Genomic DNA, 18,806 nt, shown 5'->3' on the forward strand with positions numbered 1-18,806 from the left:
GGCCACTTAATGCAAAGAGCCAACTCATTGGAAAAGACCCTGTTGCTGGGAAAGATTGAGGGCAAGAGAAGGGGTGACATAGTGTGAGATGTTTGAATAGCGTCACTGAGTCAATGGACATGAGTTTGAGCAAACCCCAGGAAATAGTGAAGGACAGAGGAGCCTGGTGTGCTGCAGTTCATGGGGTTGCAAAGAGTCAGACACAACCAAGTGACTGAGCAATAGTGCCGTAAATATGAGGAACTTGATTCATTTAATGTATCAGTCCTCCCAAAACAATGATTAGATATAAAAAAGGTATTCTTATGCTTCTATTAAATAGGATATAAGCCCACAACAATTTAAATAACAACACAATAAGAATTAAACGGGTTTAATGCATACAGAATGTTCAACAGAGGACCTGGCACATAGAAAGTTGTCAATAAATGTTATCTAAGCGTTGACTCATTGGAAAAGACTCTGATGCTGGGAGGGAATGGGGGCAGGAAGAGAAGGGGACGACAGAGGATGAGATGGCTGGATGGCATCACTGACTCGATGGACATGAGTCTGAGTGAACTCTGGGAGTTGGTGATGGACAGGGAGGCCTGGCGTGCTGCAATTCATGGGGTTGCAAAGAGTCGGACATTACTGAGCGACTGAACTGAACTGAACTGAACTGAATAGTGGTACTAGTAGTACTAGTACTGCCACACCAATATCAGCACAATGACCATCACCACTATCATTATTAATTGATTTGGTGCTCCAAAAAACAGAGATCTCTACTCATTCTATTATCTTTATACTAATTGAAATTAAAATAAGAGATTAACAAAATGTGGTAATACATGGAAAGAGAAATATAAATGCTTACTTAAGTGTAATATAGAAATAAGAGCTTCTCTTTTCCTATCCAATGACGGTTCTGAGAAGAGATTAGAGTCAAAGGTTATCAGAGCTGCATTCATCCAGAAATGTTTAGGTGTTCTTATTACATACTTCTGTTGCTTTCTCAATGCATTGTTGTATTTCATTTTTTTGTTTTGTTTTGCATTATCACATAGTCATAAAACAAAATGTCACTATTAAATTCAAGTAATTAGAAAGTAATTACTATATCATATTATATGCAAATAGTCATAATGGAAGCATATGCAAATTTTAATGTCATTTACTAAATTTTCCAGATCGTTAATAAACTTCTATGATAGTAATATGACTAACACTTCAAATGATCATAATGGCCACTTTCTTCAGTAAGTATTTACAACATACTACTTTCTATGTTTCCCCACCATTAGTCTGTTTTATTATATTGCAACTTCATATGGAAATCAATATAAGTAAGTTACTTCTAAGGCAATTTTATCAGGAACTGCCTTACATCTTTGGCAAGAAACAAACATACGAAACTATGATGACAATTTTGTAATCACGCAAAATTTTTTTCAATTCCTTTAATTTGTTCAATACCTACTTGCATCTATCTTGTAACAAGCACATAGGTTATGTTTTAAATCAGAATAAAGAACCCGCTTGCCAATGCAGGAGACATAAGAGACGCAAGTTTAATCCCTGGGTCAAGAAGATCCCCTTGAGAAGGGCATGGCAACCCACTCCAGTGTTCTTGCCTGGAGAATCCCAAAGACAAGGGAGCCGGGTGGGCAACAGTCCATAAGGTCGCAAGGACAGTCCATAGGCTGCAAAGAGTCATACACGACTTAGGCAACTGAGTATGCATGCATACACTCCTTTTAAAAGTCTCATTCTGTGTTTAAGCATTTGTTTCTGCTATGCATTTTCTCATAAACAATTGTGTTTTCTTCCTTTTCAGTTAAAGTTCGTTTACACTGCTTTTATAGTATTTTTTCCTTTAATTTTTCCTTTTTATAATAGTCACTATCTTCACTCTTTTTAATCTTATGTATCTAAGCATTCATTTATTAATCCCTGACCACCAGCCTTATTATAGTAATCTGTTTTAAAATGTCCTTAGTCATGGGATTGGATAGTTTTCTGTCTAATTGGATACTCTTTTGTTCATATGTATTTCTAGTACATCTGGCCTACAACTTCCACATAAAGTCATTTTGTCCAACTCAGATCTGAATAATAAAATGAACTTATGTTCAAATATTTACACTTAAAGTCCTAGTATAAAATTTTTTAATTAAAAATATAAACTACAGTTATTTAATGTAACTTTTCTTGGCTTTAATATCGAAAAAGCAAGAGAGTTCCAGAAAAACATCTATTTCTACTTTATTCACTATGCCAAAGCCTTTGACTGTGTGGACCACAATAAACTGTGGAAAATTCTGAAAGAGATGGGAATACCAGACCACCAGACCTGCCTCTTGAGAAACCTACATGCAGGTAGGAAGCAACAGTTAGAACTGGACATGTAACAACAGACTGGTTCCAAATAGGAAAAGGAGTACATCAAGGCTGTATACTGTCACCCTGCTTATTTAACTTATATGCAGAGTACATCATGAGAAACGCTGGGCTGGAAGAAGCACAAGCTGGAATCAAGATTGCCAGGAGAAATATCAATCACCTCAGATATGCAGATGACACCACCCTTATGGCAGAAAGTGAAGAGGAACTAAAAAGCCTCTTGATGAAAGTGAAACTGGAGAGTGAAAAAGTTGGCTTAAAGCTCAACATTCAGAAAACTAAGATCATGGCATCTGGTCCCATCACTTCATGGGAAATAGATGGGGAAACAGTGAAAACAGTGTCAGACTTTATTTTTTTGGGCTCCAAAATCACTGCAGATGGTGACGGCAGCCATGAAATTAAAAGGTGCTTACTCCTTGGAAGGAAAGCTATGACCAACCTAGATAGCATATTCAAAAGCAGAGATATTACTTTGTCAACAAAGGTCCATCTAGTCCATGCTATGGTTTTTCTAGTGGTCATGTATGGATGTGAGAGTTGGACTGTGAAGAAAGCTGAGCACCAAAGAATTGATGCTTTTGAACTGTGATGTTGGAGAAGACTCTTGAGAGTCCCTTGGACTGCAAGGAGATCCAACCAGTCCATCCTAAAGGAGACCAGTCCTGGGTGTTCATTGGAAAGACTGATGCTGAGGCTGAAACTCCAATACTTTGGCCACCTGATGCAAAGAGCTGACTCATTGGAAAAGACCCTGATGCTGAGAGGGATTGGGGGCAGGAGGAGAAGGGGACAACAGAGGATGAGATGGCTGGATGGCATCACTGACTCGATGGACGTGAGTCTGAGTGAACTCTGAGAATTGGTGATAGACAGGGAGGCCTGGTGTGCTGCGATGGGGTTGCAAAGAGCTGGACACGACTGAGTGACTGAACTGAACTGACTGAATATCAATATCAATATGAAAATAGACACAAAAGTGAGGTGAACTTTTTACTTTCAAACTTCTCACAAATGTTCAGCTCAAACAGTTTAAAATATTCATAAATGATCACTTTCAGTATCATTTACCTATTAATATATTCCTTTTCTCCCCATGAAAATGATGAAAAGAAAGTATCATCAAGAACTTTTTTTCTCCCTCAGAAAACAACTAAAAGTATATAAAATAAAACTTTTCTCAAAGAATGAGGTGTTTTGGTGATTATAATTTGAATATTTTAAAATTCATAATTATAGCATTAAACTACATTAGCTAATGTTATCCTTTTGTGTCTACTCCAGTCAAAAAATTTTTCCCTAGCATAAAAATGTTCTTCTTATAACACTAAATGTGGTATTACAAATGAAGTTAATTTGGATTAAAATAAGAAACCCATTACCACATTATCCATATACTCAAACACTTCAATGTCCTGGCCAACTGGAATAAAACATATTAAACATCTGCAGGGCTATATCATAGTGTACATAAAAACCAATGAAACCATGAGATCAGCACTCATTGAAATACTCAAATTATTTGCCCTCAGTGGTTTAGTAATAAGAATATGGGTGGTATTTTTAACCTTCAGCTTTCAGTGTGTATAATGGATATTCAGTGGAAATTCAGGGTTTTTTTTTTTTTTTCGCTTTGAAAGTTTAATCAGGCAAGGCAAAGATACTTGGTAACCATGGCAACATGCACAAATTAGTTGACCATTGTGACCCTTAAGACAATCAAAAATTGCTCAAGTGTGGTAGACATCTGGGAATTTAGAGAAAAGAGGGCAATATTTGACTGATTTAAGCATCTCTATGATCAAAACTAACATGTTTGTAGACTTGGGCCAGAAATATTAATTGGTTAATTAATTTTTTGACATGAAAATTTTTGTCTGGGATTCAAGTATTATCAACTTCTTTCAACTTCCTACAACACTTTTAACTTTTTTTATGTCTCAAAAAAAGAATAAAGCAAGCAATTAGTTTAATTAGTCAAGACAATAAAAATTTAGTTATTTAGGTGGCTGATTTGCATGACCTATTCAATTAATTTAAAGAACTTAATGGAGGCTTCCCAGGTGACATTAGTGGTAAAGAACCTACCTGCCAATTCCAGAGACAAAGAGACACAGGTTTGGTCCCTGGGTGGAGAAGATCCCCTGGAGGAGGGCAAGGCAACCCACTCCAATATTCTTTCCTGGAGAATCCCATGAACAAAGAAACCTGACTGAAGCAGCTTAGCATGCATGCAAGCAATGGAGACTAGTGTTAGGCTGACACTAGTCAAATTTTCTTTCTAAATTCATAATTTAAAACCACTTAGTTTTATCATCAACTATATGATTCATATTTTTTAAAAAAACCCACAAGACTCCATTGTTATCCAAATGTTTCAGTATGGGAAAATACAATAGAAGAAAAGAAATATCTTATCTTCAAAATTCTTTAAAATGTCTTCCTTTAAATTTAAATTGGAGAGAAATTGACTTTGGGGTGGAATTACCATAGGAGAAAAACAGGCAACATAATTTTCTGTATGTTTGCTTGTTGCTTTGTGGTTCATTTCATTTAATGACTATAAGGGAATGTATGAGAAGCAGTAGATTTTGGACATCTCTACAGCAGCTATTGCATGTCTGACCTCAGTGCTTGAATGATTACATCATATGCTGTCAAATTGTTTGGAAGAAAATACACGTCTTCATAAATCTGAAGGAAGACTCTATTTCTAACTCAAAGTCTCCTGAAACAGCTGCCAGAAAGAAAAGAATAAAGATGTTAAAGCCTTAGCAATTCTTATGGAAGCAATGTCTATTCTATAACTTTGTAATTCTAATCAAAGTTATGGTAACTTGCCATTTCATGAATAATCTATTGAAACCATCATCTTCTGTAAGGATCACTATTATACACATGGTGTGAATTTCTTCCTTCAACATGAAACTAAATCTCAAGTAGTGGTAAAAACTAGAGAACAAAAGTTCTAATGTATTTCAATTTATTATAAGACCAAAAGTTTCAAACTTCTGCATTTTTATTTTCTTCTCTTCGCTTTAATATCATTGCTTTATTTCTCTTTAGAGAAAATAACTGTGAACCGGCTTCCAACTGAAAGTCTTTTCCATATGTTAGTTTAAGAAACCAGTGGAGAAGATCTTCACTATTTCTGTGAAGGTCTGCCTGAGAACATTTACTGCCACAGAAATGCTGGATCATTTAGGCTCATGGTTTGTTTGCAGTTTTTAAGTCACACCACTTTTTTCCCGATACTTCCTATCCAAAAAAAGAAGGAAAGCAGGCTCATGGTTTGTTTGCAGTTTTTAAGTCACACCACTTTTTTCCCGATACTTCCTATCCAAAAAAAGAAAGAAAGCACAGATGCTCAGAAATTAAAGAACATGTTTTAATTATTGTGCCTAGCATCACATATTTTAATGGTAATAAACAAAATCATTTCATATAAACATTAAATTAAATAGATAAAAAATATACCCATAATATTATAACAATGATCAAGACAACAGTTCCCACTAAACAAGTCATACACAGATATTGCCCCCATGTTTCTAAAAGCCAGCATTCAATAAACTTCATCTCCATAACCTGGATGAGTTGAAATATTGTATCATTTTTACTGGCCATGTTCTAATGTCCTGTTGGGAATAGTTTTTATGTACTTCATAACAAAACTTACAGATCCCTGGCATTCAAGAAAAGAGATCCTTAATCATTTCAAGGTGAATTTGGATGCTTTAATGTCCTACAATATGAATTCTCTTTTTCTGTTTGGCTAAAAATAAAAATAAATTAGTTACTAAACGATAAGGGTTTTGCAGTATTGTGTGTTGATTTTGTGTCCAAATAATTTTGTTAATATCATAATACAGTTCTTGATATATTGAGTTGCTGCTGCTACTGCTGCTAAATCGCTTCAGTCGTGTCCGACTCTGTGCAACCCCATAGACGGCAGCCCACCAGGCTCCCCCATCCCTGGGATTCTCCAGGCAAGAACACTGGAGTGGCTTGCCATTTCCTTCTCCAATGCATGAGAATGAAAAGTGAAAGTTTAGTCGCTCAGTCGTGCCTGACTCTTAGTGACCCCATGGACTGCAGCCTACCAGGCTCCTCCGTCCATGGGATTTTCCAGGCAAGAGTACCGGAGTGGGGTGCCATTGCCTTCTCCATATATTGAGTTACCAATTACCAATTAGTATTGAATAGACTTTGATTTCCAGTGACAGAACCAACCCAAATAAACAAAAGCAAATTTATTGGCCCATATAACTGGAAATTGTAGGACAAAACAAATCTTAGGCACAGTTGGGTCCATGGACTCAAACTTGTAGGTTTGTTCTCTCTCTCTCTCAGCTCTGCTGTGTTATGTGAGCATCATTGTCTTCTTTGTTGGTCAGACTTTTTCACATGGAAAAGAGGCTGAATACCGCTGCTGTTCCTTCACACTCATGCAGCGCCCTAAGTTAGTCAAGAGAAAGGGAAACTGAGTTTTAAAACATTTTTGATATGTAGTAAAACATAATTTGTGTGCTTGTTTCTGTGCGTGTGCACATGCAAATTTTTCTGGGAATGTTTCCATAATCTTCTTCAAATTCTCAAAGGTATATCATAGTTTATTCATCTAAAAATCCTTTACAACCTTTCTTTGGATTACTGCTGTTCCCCTGCTAAATCATATGATTTTGGCTAGACTTCCAATTATACTACCTTTCCGTTCTGACAAAGATCCATAATAGAATTTTTTACTTGATTTTCTGGCCATCATCATGATTGGTTCAGAAAACAATCTGATTGGTTCAGGATAACAAAGATACCCACATAAAGGCCAATAAGAGGTTTTTGCCTTGATGTTTTTATTTTAAATTGGCACTAAAGAATCCAGGAGTCTCAAATTTAAGCATTTGGTTCATACTAGTACTGTGGTTCACTGGAGAAGGCAATGGCACCCCACTCCAGTACTCTTGCCTGAAAAATCCCATGGACGGAGGAGCCTGGTGGGCTGCAGTCCATGGGGTCGAGAAGAGTCGGACACGACTGCGCAACTTCACTTTCACTTTTCACTTCCATGCACTGGAGAAGGAAATGGCAACCCACTCCAGTGTTCTTGCCTGGAGAATCCCAGGGGTGGCGGAGCCTAGTGGGCTGCCATCTATGGGGTCGCACAGAGTTGGACACGACTGAAGCGACTTAGCAGCAGCAGCAGTACTGTAATATATTGATTCTGTCTGCAAACAGCTGCCCAACAGTAATTTACATAATGTTTTCATTTGCTTGGCTTAATCAGTAGGCACCAGGCAATTAATTTAATTAATCCAAATCAACAAATGTACCTGGAGAAACTAGAGTATGCTAGGAATTGTTCCAGATACTTCGTCTTAAACATAAGATTATAGCTTTGGAAATTTACTCAAAAGCTTATAGCAATTGACCTTGGAAAAGGATAAGAATGTTGTCTGAGGTAGTACAATGATCTTCAACCATATCATATTAAAAGTTCTCTTTCTAAAAGATAAATATTACATAATATTCATTTAACCTCCTGAACTGAAATTTATATATATCTACTCCTATGTATAGTTTCAAAAATATTCTATATAATCCCTTAACTATAAATAATAAATCATGAATAATCTTTTAAAATAAAATAATTTTTATTTTAAAATATATGTGCTACTTAAAATGACTATTAGGTTCACGAAATATTCCAAAAGGGCAATTCTGCCTCCCAGGTTTTAGATTTCAAAAGACCAAAGTAGTTCAATTATGGATAATAGTTTCGTTTGCTTGTTTAGCTTGGTTTCTAATCTCCATGCACTGCAGCTCCCAGGTCTGACCCATGTCATGCTAGCAGGCAGTTCAGACATGACAAATATGTCTTTAAACATTCTCAATAATTACACAATTTTAGCTGTGTGTCATAAAGTTTTTAGCTTAAGTGTTTTATTGTGATTTTGATTTATTCTACTAATGAAGAACAAAATATTATGATGGTCTGTACACCACATTGTTCTGGGCTTCTTCTGTGACAGCTGCAATGGGTCACTGTCTAGTGGAAATTTCAACCTTACTTTGATTCTTATATTTTTTCTAGTACAGTTTTTTGATAACATTGTAAAGTACCCACTTTGTTAGAATTTTATTTTAGATGGTTTCCTAATACATATAGAGTGATAGTAAGAAAGAAACTACAAATCTTTCTTCTTAGTTTTCTAATTTAAATATTGAGGAGAAATTGGAACTTAATTTATAATGACCCTCAGAAAATTAAACTTTAAAGAACACTGCAAACCTGAGGATAAATAGCAGAATTGACAAATGCATTGAAATTCATAGCATGATAAAATTTTATTGCCAGGTGTAAAGTCCAGAACCTACTTAGAGTTAAAACTTTGGCAAACAGTTGGCATAAACCTGAAGACTCACTATAAAGATCTGGCAGCACTATAAAGAAGCATAGAATGTGAGCAAGATTTGGCAATGTGATGATCAAGTGAAAAGCAATGATTCTACTGCCCTACAGTTCTGACTGCTTTAAAACTTTCAGAAATATTACATCAACAGTAATGATCAGAGAAAGAATATGAAAATGTGTTACTATGTTATATCTAGATAAGGCCTTTTTTATAACATAAATTATAATGTATGGGATGCAATGGATGAAATGCAAAACAAAGGAACTCTTTCTTAGACTGAGGCCTTATAGATATTAAATGATTGCAGTGGAAAGAAATATTTCATTGAAAATCCATATACAGATTTTAATATCTGAAAAGATTGATATTTGAATTCCCATTTGGATTGTCTTTATTTGGAGCAAATCCTCTGACTAAGCATTTAGTTACACAAATTAAAATCAAGGACATACTCATTATTCTGGAGAAAACTGAAATGACCTAAAAGCAAATATTTTAGGCTGTTAGCCTAAACATTCTAATTGTTTAGAATGCTAATGTTCTCTTGAAAAGTGAAAGTGTCAGTTGCTCAGTCATGTCTGACTCTTTGTGAACCCATGGAATCAGTCTACCTAGTTATTTACCATCTACCCATCTATGTACCTATCTGTCATCTCTATCTATGTGGTACTGTGTGTGTGTGTGTGTGTGTGTGTGTGTAACTGAGTAATGGTGAGGAGCCTAAGGAGTGCAGTTTATCTAGAGGACCAGAGGGCAAATCCACAGCACAGTATCAGGTCTGGAATTTTCCCTGAAGGATGAATTATTCACTCTGGCAGTTGTCCTGAGAAGGGCGTGGTTCTGAGGCAGAAAGTGGGAATTATATGAGTCAATTGTAGGGGAAGGGAGGGAGTTTTGACTTTCCCTGTATGTCTTGATATTCAGGGCCCATCAAAAATACCCTGTTGGTGGGGGTGGTTTTCACTAGGAGTCACAGTGCTCTAGTGGGTATTTTGAAAAGGAACAAAGGGCAATTTCTCAGTTACTATTTAAGTACCGGTAATTAGAAGGAAAAACCCAAGATCCTAGTCTTTCTGTTATGTACACACAGTACTGAGAACTGTTACCTGAAGTCAAAAGTCTGCTTAAATGCCCTGTGTTCAGTACCTAACTCTATTTTACATATAAACCAAGGTGGTTTTTGATAAGTTTAACATTCACTTGCTTTTTCTTGTAATGCCACCATTGAGAAAATCAAGTTGTTTACTAGTTACAGCCCTGCTAGGGTATGATAATACAATGGATAATACAAGGATAATACCTTGGAGCTGCTGCTTTCATTGTTAGCTATATTGTAGCTGCCAGTCCTACTTAAGATTACAAGCTTTATTTTAATTATTTTCTCTTTATTTTTTAATACATTTTGAAAAGGTTTGTGTTTATGTTGCATTATGTCTGAATTTCACTTTATTATGCCAACTAGATATTTGAAAATATTTGTTATTAAAAAGAGCATTCAATTTAATAAAGTTGAGAATCACCAACACAGAGATGGACAAGGAGCAAGTCAAAGAAGAGCATTATAAGTTATCCTCTTGTTAAATTACTTTTCCATTATGCTGAGCATCTTACAAAGTGTTCCAAAAATCTCAGTTGGATCTCAATAGTAATAAGAGAAATTTGGGTATGATCTGGGTCCCAGCTTACAATTAAAATAGTGGTTATTAAAAATATTTTTCATTGCTGAAATGCTGATTAACTAAAATATTTTAGAGCTGTGTTAGACCCTGATGATAATAAGAATCCAGTAATCCCTCTAGCCTGTAACTTTTAAGGATAGTACCTGTACCTTGATCCCTGAACACTTGATTCCAGGCACTGGTTTGGAGATTAATCAAATCCTGCTGCAGAATCTGAATGATTGTCACATTTGTCTTTGTGAAACTTTTATATAAATGGGGTCAAAGTACTTACATTGCTGTGATGAGGAATCTGACTCCATTTTTAAACCCCGCCTTCAATGTTGCTTCACATCTGGACAAAGTGGTTTTAAAAAGCCTGAGTGTCCACTCGTTTGATGCTGTCATAAGACTTAAGCCGTGCCGTCTCCTGCCAGTGCATAGGCACTCCCATCTCAGCCCCATACTCCACCTATAATAAAACCCCAAGTGAATCTCCCTTCCTTGCTTTCTCAAGTCATTTTGGACCAGCTTGAGATACTTATCCTGGCCTCCCCAGAGATCTGTATTATGTAAGTAATAAATAATTTCTTACCTTTCTGGTTACGTATGACATCACATTTTGACATCTGAATTAGGGCAGATAAACCGAGTTTTGACTTGTCAACAACAACAGGAACAATTGGAAGCTAGAAATGGTAAGATATCTGAAAGTGCCAAGAGAAAATAACTGTCAAACTGGAATTGCATAACCAAGCAAATCTCAGAATGAAAGTCAACAGATTATCAGATATACTAAAAATAAGAGTTCACTAGGCTCTCTTTACAGTAAATTATAAAGGACATAACTCCAGGAAGAGGAACTTGCCTCAGAAGGACTAAGATGTCTGAACAAATAAAAGTGAAAAAAATTGACTTCCATTTAATTTTATAAAACAGCCATCTGCACAAAGATTTTGTGATCACGTGATTTATAATAACTAAAGTTGAAACAAACAAAAATCCTAGCTACACAGCTTTAGGTGTCTGGTCAACTGAAAGCACTAGAAATTGGGAACAAAAATAAGAAAAGGAGAAAGGTATATAAATACCTGAATGTCATTGCTTTATGAAGGGACAGTGATTTCAGGGAGAGGAAACAGAAAGGGCAATATTGGAGAACCAGAAGAGCTGAAAGCAAGGAGAGCTGCTGACATGGTTGGTAGCTAGAGTCCCAGAAACTTAAATATCCACATAGCTTTTAGAGGCAGGGGTAACTAGAAGTTGACATTATATGGCATTTGCTTAACGTAGTCAAAATTCTTATTTTCCTAATAACACGCTGAAACCTCCTATATACCAAATATTTGAATGACAATTAAGGAAAGAGGCAGGGTTTCTTATCTAGGCTGATATAATAGGAACAGGAAAGAAAAATAAGCTTAGTGGGAGAAACCCTAAACTAAATCAGCATATAGTGGCCCTGAGCCCAGAGGCTAAGGGTACTCTGGGGAAAGCAGAAATAACAGAAACTTTGGAAGAGGCCCGAATTGGGGATAGTAATTGTTAAGGTTGTAGTTTTAGATAAAGTGCTCCGGGAAGTCTTAGTGACAAGATAACACTTTAAAAATGTGAGTGAGTGAAGTCATTCAGTCGTGTCCAACTCTTTGCGACCCCGTGGACTGTAGCCCCCCAGGCTCCTTTGTCCATGGGATTCTCCAGGCAAGAATACTGGAGTGGGTTGCCATTTCCTTCTCCAGGGGATCTTCCCGACCCAGGGATGGAAGCCAGGTCTCCCGCATTGCATGCAGACGCTTTACCGTCTGAACTGAAGGGCTTTGCTATGCTATGCTATGCTAAGTCACTTCAGTCGTGTCCGACTCTGTGTGACCCCATAGATGGTAGCCTACCAGGCTCTCCTGTCCCTGGGATTCTCCAGGCAAGAACACTGGAGTGGGTTGGCATTTCCTTCTCCAATGCATGAAAGTGAAAAGTGAAAGTGAAGTCGCCTAGTCATGTCCGACTCTTAGCGACCCCATGGACTGCAGCCTACCAGGCTCTTCCATCCATGGGATTTTCCAGGCAAGGGTACTGGAGTGGGGTGCCATTGCCTTCTCCGAACTGAAGGGCTTTAGAGGCCATCAAATGGACGTGACCTCTAAAAGCAAATTTGATGGTTTTACATAGAAATTACCTCTAATGGAAGAGAACACAAATGGGAACTATTTGAGGTACATTTCTATGTAAAATGTACTTTGCACATAATTCAGCATTTTAAATGAGCACTCTGCAACCGAGACCAAATATCAATCATCTCTTGAGGTTGTCTACTGTGTACCAACATCAAATCTACATAGGAACAAATGTTACTCCTGCTCTTCTCTTCTATATCAAATGTCCTGAAGCCTTTGTGTCTCTCTGGAGAGAGGCCGAGTTTCTGAAGGCACATTCCAGTATAAACATCATCGATGGGGTAGAGAAGGACCCGGTCAGTTACATTGTACAGTCTCAGGGCCAGGTGGCCAGAGTAGAGGAATCCGCCTCCTCCTGCATAAGGTGGGTAGATGCCAGTGTAAACAACTTCCGGGATGTAGTATTTGAGTTTCTTATCCGGATGAGGTCCAGCATTATAAATCACGTCACCAATAAACAAAGCTTTGGCTTTGTTCCCGGATAAGCTATTCAAGTAATTCAGGAGATGATGGGTGTTCACAAAAACATCATCATCGCCCTTGAACACGAACTCGGCATTTGGGCAGGAAGTGCTCACCCACCTGAGAAAGAGTACTTCTTTCAGAGACAAGTTGAAGAATGTATCTCTGTAGTTCCACAAAAGAATGTAGATCACATCAAAAATTTGTCCCTGTAGGCAAGGGACAAAAATAGTAGCTAGTTGAAGTTATTCTTGGAACAAAGTAAGTTCAACATGAGTGTTATTGAATATTATTTTATTGAGAAGTTGATTTGGTTATATGAGGGAAAGACACAAAAACATACATTTGGGAAACAGAAGCACTTATTTGATAATTAAGCATCTTGGGAAAATTAGAGCAAATAGAAAGTCAACATTTTGTGAAATCAGTAGTTTGAGAAAACGAAGCAGCAAGGACACTTTTAATGTTATATCTATCACATTCTAATCTTCCATGCATGGGTTGAATCCTGTTTATAAAATATGTACCTATGTCTTCTTTTTATGTCAAACCTAAAAGCATAAGTCTTTGAAGTTTCTATTCTCTAGAGTAAATCCAAGCAACAGTTAAGGTTTCCTGCTGCTGTTCATTTAGAAACACAGGGAATTGCAAGTTAACATAACAAAGAAAGCCTCTATTTATTAAAAATAATTGGAAAATATTTTAGCAAAGTATTTTGTTCTGCAAAAGCTTAAGCATCACACTTGTATCACTAAGGAATGTACCACGTGAAGAGATAAATGTAAGGAATAGATTTTGTAGCAGATTTTGATTAAATAAAATCTGCTAGATAATACCAAAAAAAGGCCCTTTTGTTACATGTTAAGATACATGCTCACCATGAGATGTCTTTAGGTTCTGATACTACTCAAAAATAATAAACAGATATCCAAGTGTCAAGCTTTGATTTTTTTTTTTTTTTTGTAACTAACATATCAATTTTGATTTGGGAAAATAGGCCTAAAAGCTAATGGTGTAATACATCAAAAAGAAATAAAATAGATGCAAAAATGTATGTGGAATACAAACAAGACTATTCACAAGTTTTCACTAAAAAGTGTTTTGACTCAAGATATATGCAACTTACAGTAACAAAGCAGACTATTATGAGGCATCCTAAAAATACATTACTGGATATATGAATCCTCAACAAGTGGTCTGAACCAAAGCACTCAAATTTGATATTTGAGATCTAAATGTTTATTGTTGGCCTGAGGGAAGGAAAGGTGCCTTTAATCTAGTGTTATTTCATGATTTAGATAGCAAGAGAATTTGTCATTCTTTCTTTTTCAGTCTATTCATCTTTGGCATTTATTTCCTTCTGCTCAAATACCAAAAAAAAAAAAAAATCAGACACCAAAATCAAAAACCAACATGGAAAAGTATTTCTACCTATTTGAAAAGATCAATTGAATTTTGGTATGTTTACATATATTTAATTTATAGTTTAGAATTAGGTCACATTTTTATCTTAACACAACTCTTTATTAACATGTTTCTCGTCTGTGACTAAATTATAATTAGATTCCTACAAGGAGGACAGGATTTATGGAAGATTACTGTTATTTGTATCTACATTTACTTTATTTCATTTTGAAATGTAAGTAAAGAAGTTACTGAAGGCATTTGAATATAAAGTAGCATAATCTTAGATAATGTCCTAATAAGTTTTCATGAATCAGTTTATAAACTGATTTTTTATCTTGGTTACAAAACTATAATTTCTATCAATAAAGATTCAAAATAGAATATTCTTTAATACTTATTCCTTTACAAAAATTGAGACATTTATTTTTCGAGTATACTTTCTAGATTTAGTTTCCTGACTACTAGTGAAAGTCGCTCAGTCATGTCCAAATCTTTGCAACTAGTGAAAGTCGCTCAGTCATGTCCAAATCTTTGCGACCGCATGGAATATACAGTCCATGGAATTCTCCAGGCCAGAATACTGGAGTGGGTAGCCTTTGCCTTCTCCAGGGGCTCTTCCCAACCCAGAGACTGAACCCAGGTCTCCCTCATTGCAGGTGGCTTCTTTACCAGCTGAGCCACAGGGGAAGCCCAAGAATACTGGAGTGGGTAGCTTATCCCTTTTCCAGGGGATCTTCCTGACCCAGGAATCTAACTGGGGTCTCCTGCATTGCTGGTGGATTCTTTACCAACTGAGCTATCAGGGAGACCTGATAGCTAGAGCCTCCTAGCCCTAGCAACATATCAAATTGTTGAAAGCTATCATTTCTTCATTTATTCTCCCTCCTGGAAGTCTTTTCACATGCAGACCCAACATTCTTAATCCTTCCTTTGCTTAAAAAAAAATGTATTTGTTTTTAATTGCAGAACAATTGCTTTACAATATTGTGTTGGTTTCTACCATATGTCAACATGAATCAGCCATAGGTATAATATGTCCCTTCCCTCTTTAACCTCCCTCCCATCTCCCATGATATGGCTTTATGTTCCCTCACTATAAGCTTCTTCTTTGGGCTGCTACTATTTGTTTTGGCTTTTCTAAAACAAAATACATAAAATTTCATGAAACACTTCACAGCTGACTGACCAGTATGAGGCAGCATAGGACTCTCACTTCGCTTTGTTCTAGATCTTATTTTCTACAATAAATACCAAAATATTTTCTTTGGGAGAATGCACTATAATGTGATTTTATAGATGCATTCATTATAAACAGAAATTTAAATAACACTTCAGAAACTGAAATTTTAAACTTTTGTGGAAAAAAACAAACAAGCATTGTGTGCAAAGGCTCCCATATTCTTACTGGACACAGAAGGCAGGCTCCTGTTTGGGGCTCTTTGCACCTGCTGATTGCTCTCACTGAAATATTCTCCAATTACCAACAAGGCTCATCATTGTCTTCCTTTTTGCATTTGTTCATATGCAACCCTTTCAGGAATACCATCACTGACGATATTCAAACCACTCCATTTAAAATTACAGACCCCTTCCTTGGCATTCTTTTTTACCTTCTCTGAGGCTTTTGATTACCTGACCTCTTATCCACTTTACTTATTTTGTATATCAACTGTCTTGCCCTGCTAGAATATTGTTTCATTGAAGACTGGGGTTTTTTGTTTCTGGGGTTTGTTTTGTTCATGGTTGTATTTCCAATGATACAACAGTGCTTGAATAAAGTAAAATGTTCAATAAATATTCATTACATGTATGAATTCTTTGAAAACACTCAATAATTTCATATTTGTTTCCATTAAAAATGAACTCAGTCTCTTGAGGTAAAAAGTCACACAGAGACAAATGCACTAAATAAAATTTAGACACAGCAAATCAAAAAGCAAAACTAGTTTTTGCATTTGTAATAAAATATAAATGTTACAGAAATTCAGCTTCAAAATATATGTTCCTCAGGCCAACAATAAAAATTCAGATCTTCAATGGAACAAAATAGAGAGCCCAGAGATAAATTCACGTACATATGGACACCTTATCTTTGACAAAGAAGGCAAGAATATACAATGGAGAAAAGACAATCTCTTTAACAAGTGGTGCTGGGAAAACTGGTCAACCACTTGTAAAAGAATGAAACTAGAACACTTTCTAACACCATACACAAGAATAAACTCAAAATGGATTAAAGATCTAAATGTAAGATCAGAAACTATGCAACTCCTAGAGGAGAACATAGGCAAAACACTCTCCGACATAAATCATAGCAGGATCCTCTATGACCCACCTCCCAGAATATTGGAAATAAAAGCAAAAATAAACAAATGGGACCTAATTAAAATTAAAAGCTTCTGCACAACAAAGGAAACTATAAGCAAGGTGAAAAGAATGGGAGAAAATAATAGCAAATGAAGCAACTGACAAAGAATTAATCTCAAAAATATACAAGCAACTCCTGCAGCTCAATTCCAGAAAAATAAATGACCCAATCAAAAAATGGGCCAAAGAACTAAACAGACATTTCTCCAAAGAAGATTTACAGATGGCTAACAAACACATGAAAAGATGCTCAACATCACTCATTATCAGAGAAATGCAAATCAAAACCACAATGAGGTACCATTTCACGCCAGTTAGAATGGCGTGAAAGTCTACAAGCAATAAATGCTGGAGAGGGTGTGGAGAAAAGGGAACCCTCTTATACTGTTGGTGGGAATGCAAACTAGTACAGCCACTATGGAGAACAGTGTGGAGATTCCTTAAAAAACTGGAAATAGAACTGCCATATGACCCAGCAATCCCACTGCTGGGCATATACACTGAGGAAACCAGAATTGAAAGAGTCACGTGTACCCCAGTGTTCATCACAGCACTGTTTATAATAGCCAGGACATGGAAGCAACCTAAATGTCCATCAGCAGACGAATGTATAAGAAAGCTGTGGTACATATACACAATGGAGTATTACTCAGCCATTAAAAAGAATACATTTGAATCAGTTCTAATGAGGTGGATGAAACTGGAGCCTATTATACAGAGTGAAGTAAGCCAGAAAGAAAAACACCAATACAGTATACTAACACATATATATGGAATTTAGAAAGATGGTAACAATAACCCTGTGTACGAACTGCAAAAGAGACACCGATGTATAGAACAGTCTTTTGGACTCTGTGGGAGAGGGCAAGGGTGGGATGATTTGGGAGAATGGCATTGAAAAATGTATAATATCATATGTGAAATGAATCACCAGTCCAGGTTTGATGCATGATACAGGATGCTCAGGGCTGGTGCACTGGGATAACCCTGAGGGATGGGATGGGGAGGGAGGTGGGAGAGGGATTCAGGATGGGGAACACGTGTACACCCGTGGCAGATTCATGTTGATGTATGGCAAAACCAATACAATATTGTAAAGTAATTAGCCTCCAATTAAAATAAATAAATTTATATTTTAAAAAATTCAGATCTTACATGTCAAATCTGAGTGCCATGGTTCAGATCCATTTGTATGAGATAAACTAAGGCTTCCTCAAGGTTTCCCATTTTTAAAATGATGGATTATTGGGCCTTTTCAAATCAAATCATAAACAAAGAGTTACTCTACTTGTGTTTAAATGGACACAGTGTTAATAAATAAAAATTTAAATAATAACATTGAGAGTCTCTCAAAGACAATAACCAAAATTAGTTCATTAGGCTCAAAGTAAACTATACAAAAATTTAGAAAAAGCAAATGTAAGATTTATAGTTTTTCTAGAAAACTTTTACTACTAGATATGTTGTGGACTTGCAGGCTCTTTGTGTTTTAGAAAGCTAATATGATGCAACTACTATACATTGGAGTCTACAGAAGCAAAATGTAATACAACATAGTAATATTCATCAGAGAAAAATACATGTTTGTGACTTTTTGAATTTTAGAAATACAAATACAGAATTGCAGATCTGCACATGTATACCTGTGGCGGATTCATTTTGATATTTGGCAAAACTAATACAATTATGTAAAGTTTAAAAATAAAATAAAATTGGAAGATTTAAAAAAAAAAAAAAAAAAGCAAAATGATGTGAAATGATAAAATGTATGAAATTTCTTAATGTGTTGACCATGCTAAAAGTACTTCAGGAGCATCATAACTAAGGAATGATTTTTTTTTTAATTTTATTTTATTTTTAAACTTTACATAATTGTATTAGTTTTGTCAAATATCAAAATGAATCCGCCACAGGTATACATGTGTTCCCCATCCTGAACCCTC

Source organism: Bos indicus x Bos taurus, chromosome 14 (genome assembly GCF_003369695.1).
Source record: "Bos indicus x Bos taurus breed Angus x Brahman F1 hybrid chromosome 14, Bos_hybrid_MaternalHap_v2.0, whole genome shotgun sequence".
Lineage (NCBI taxonomy): Eukaryota > Metazoa > Chordata > Mammalia > Artiodactyla > Bovidae > Bos > Bos indicus x Bos taurus.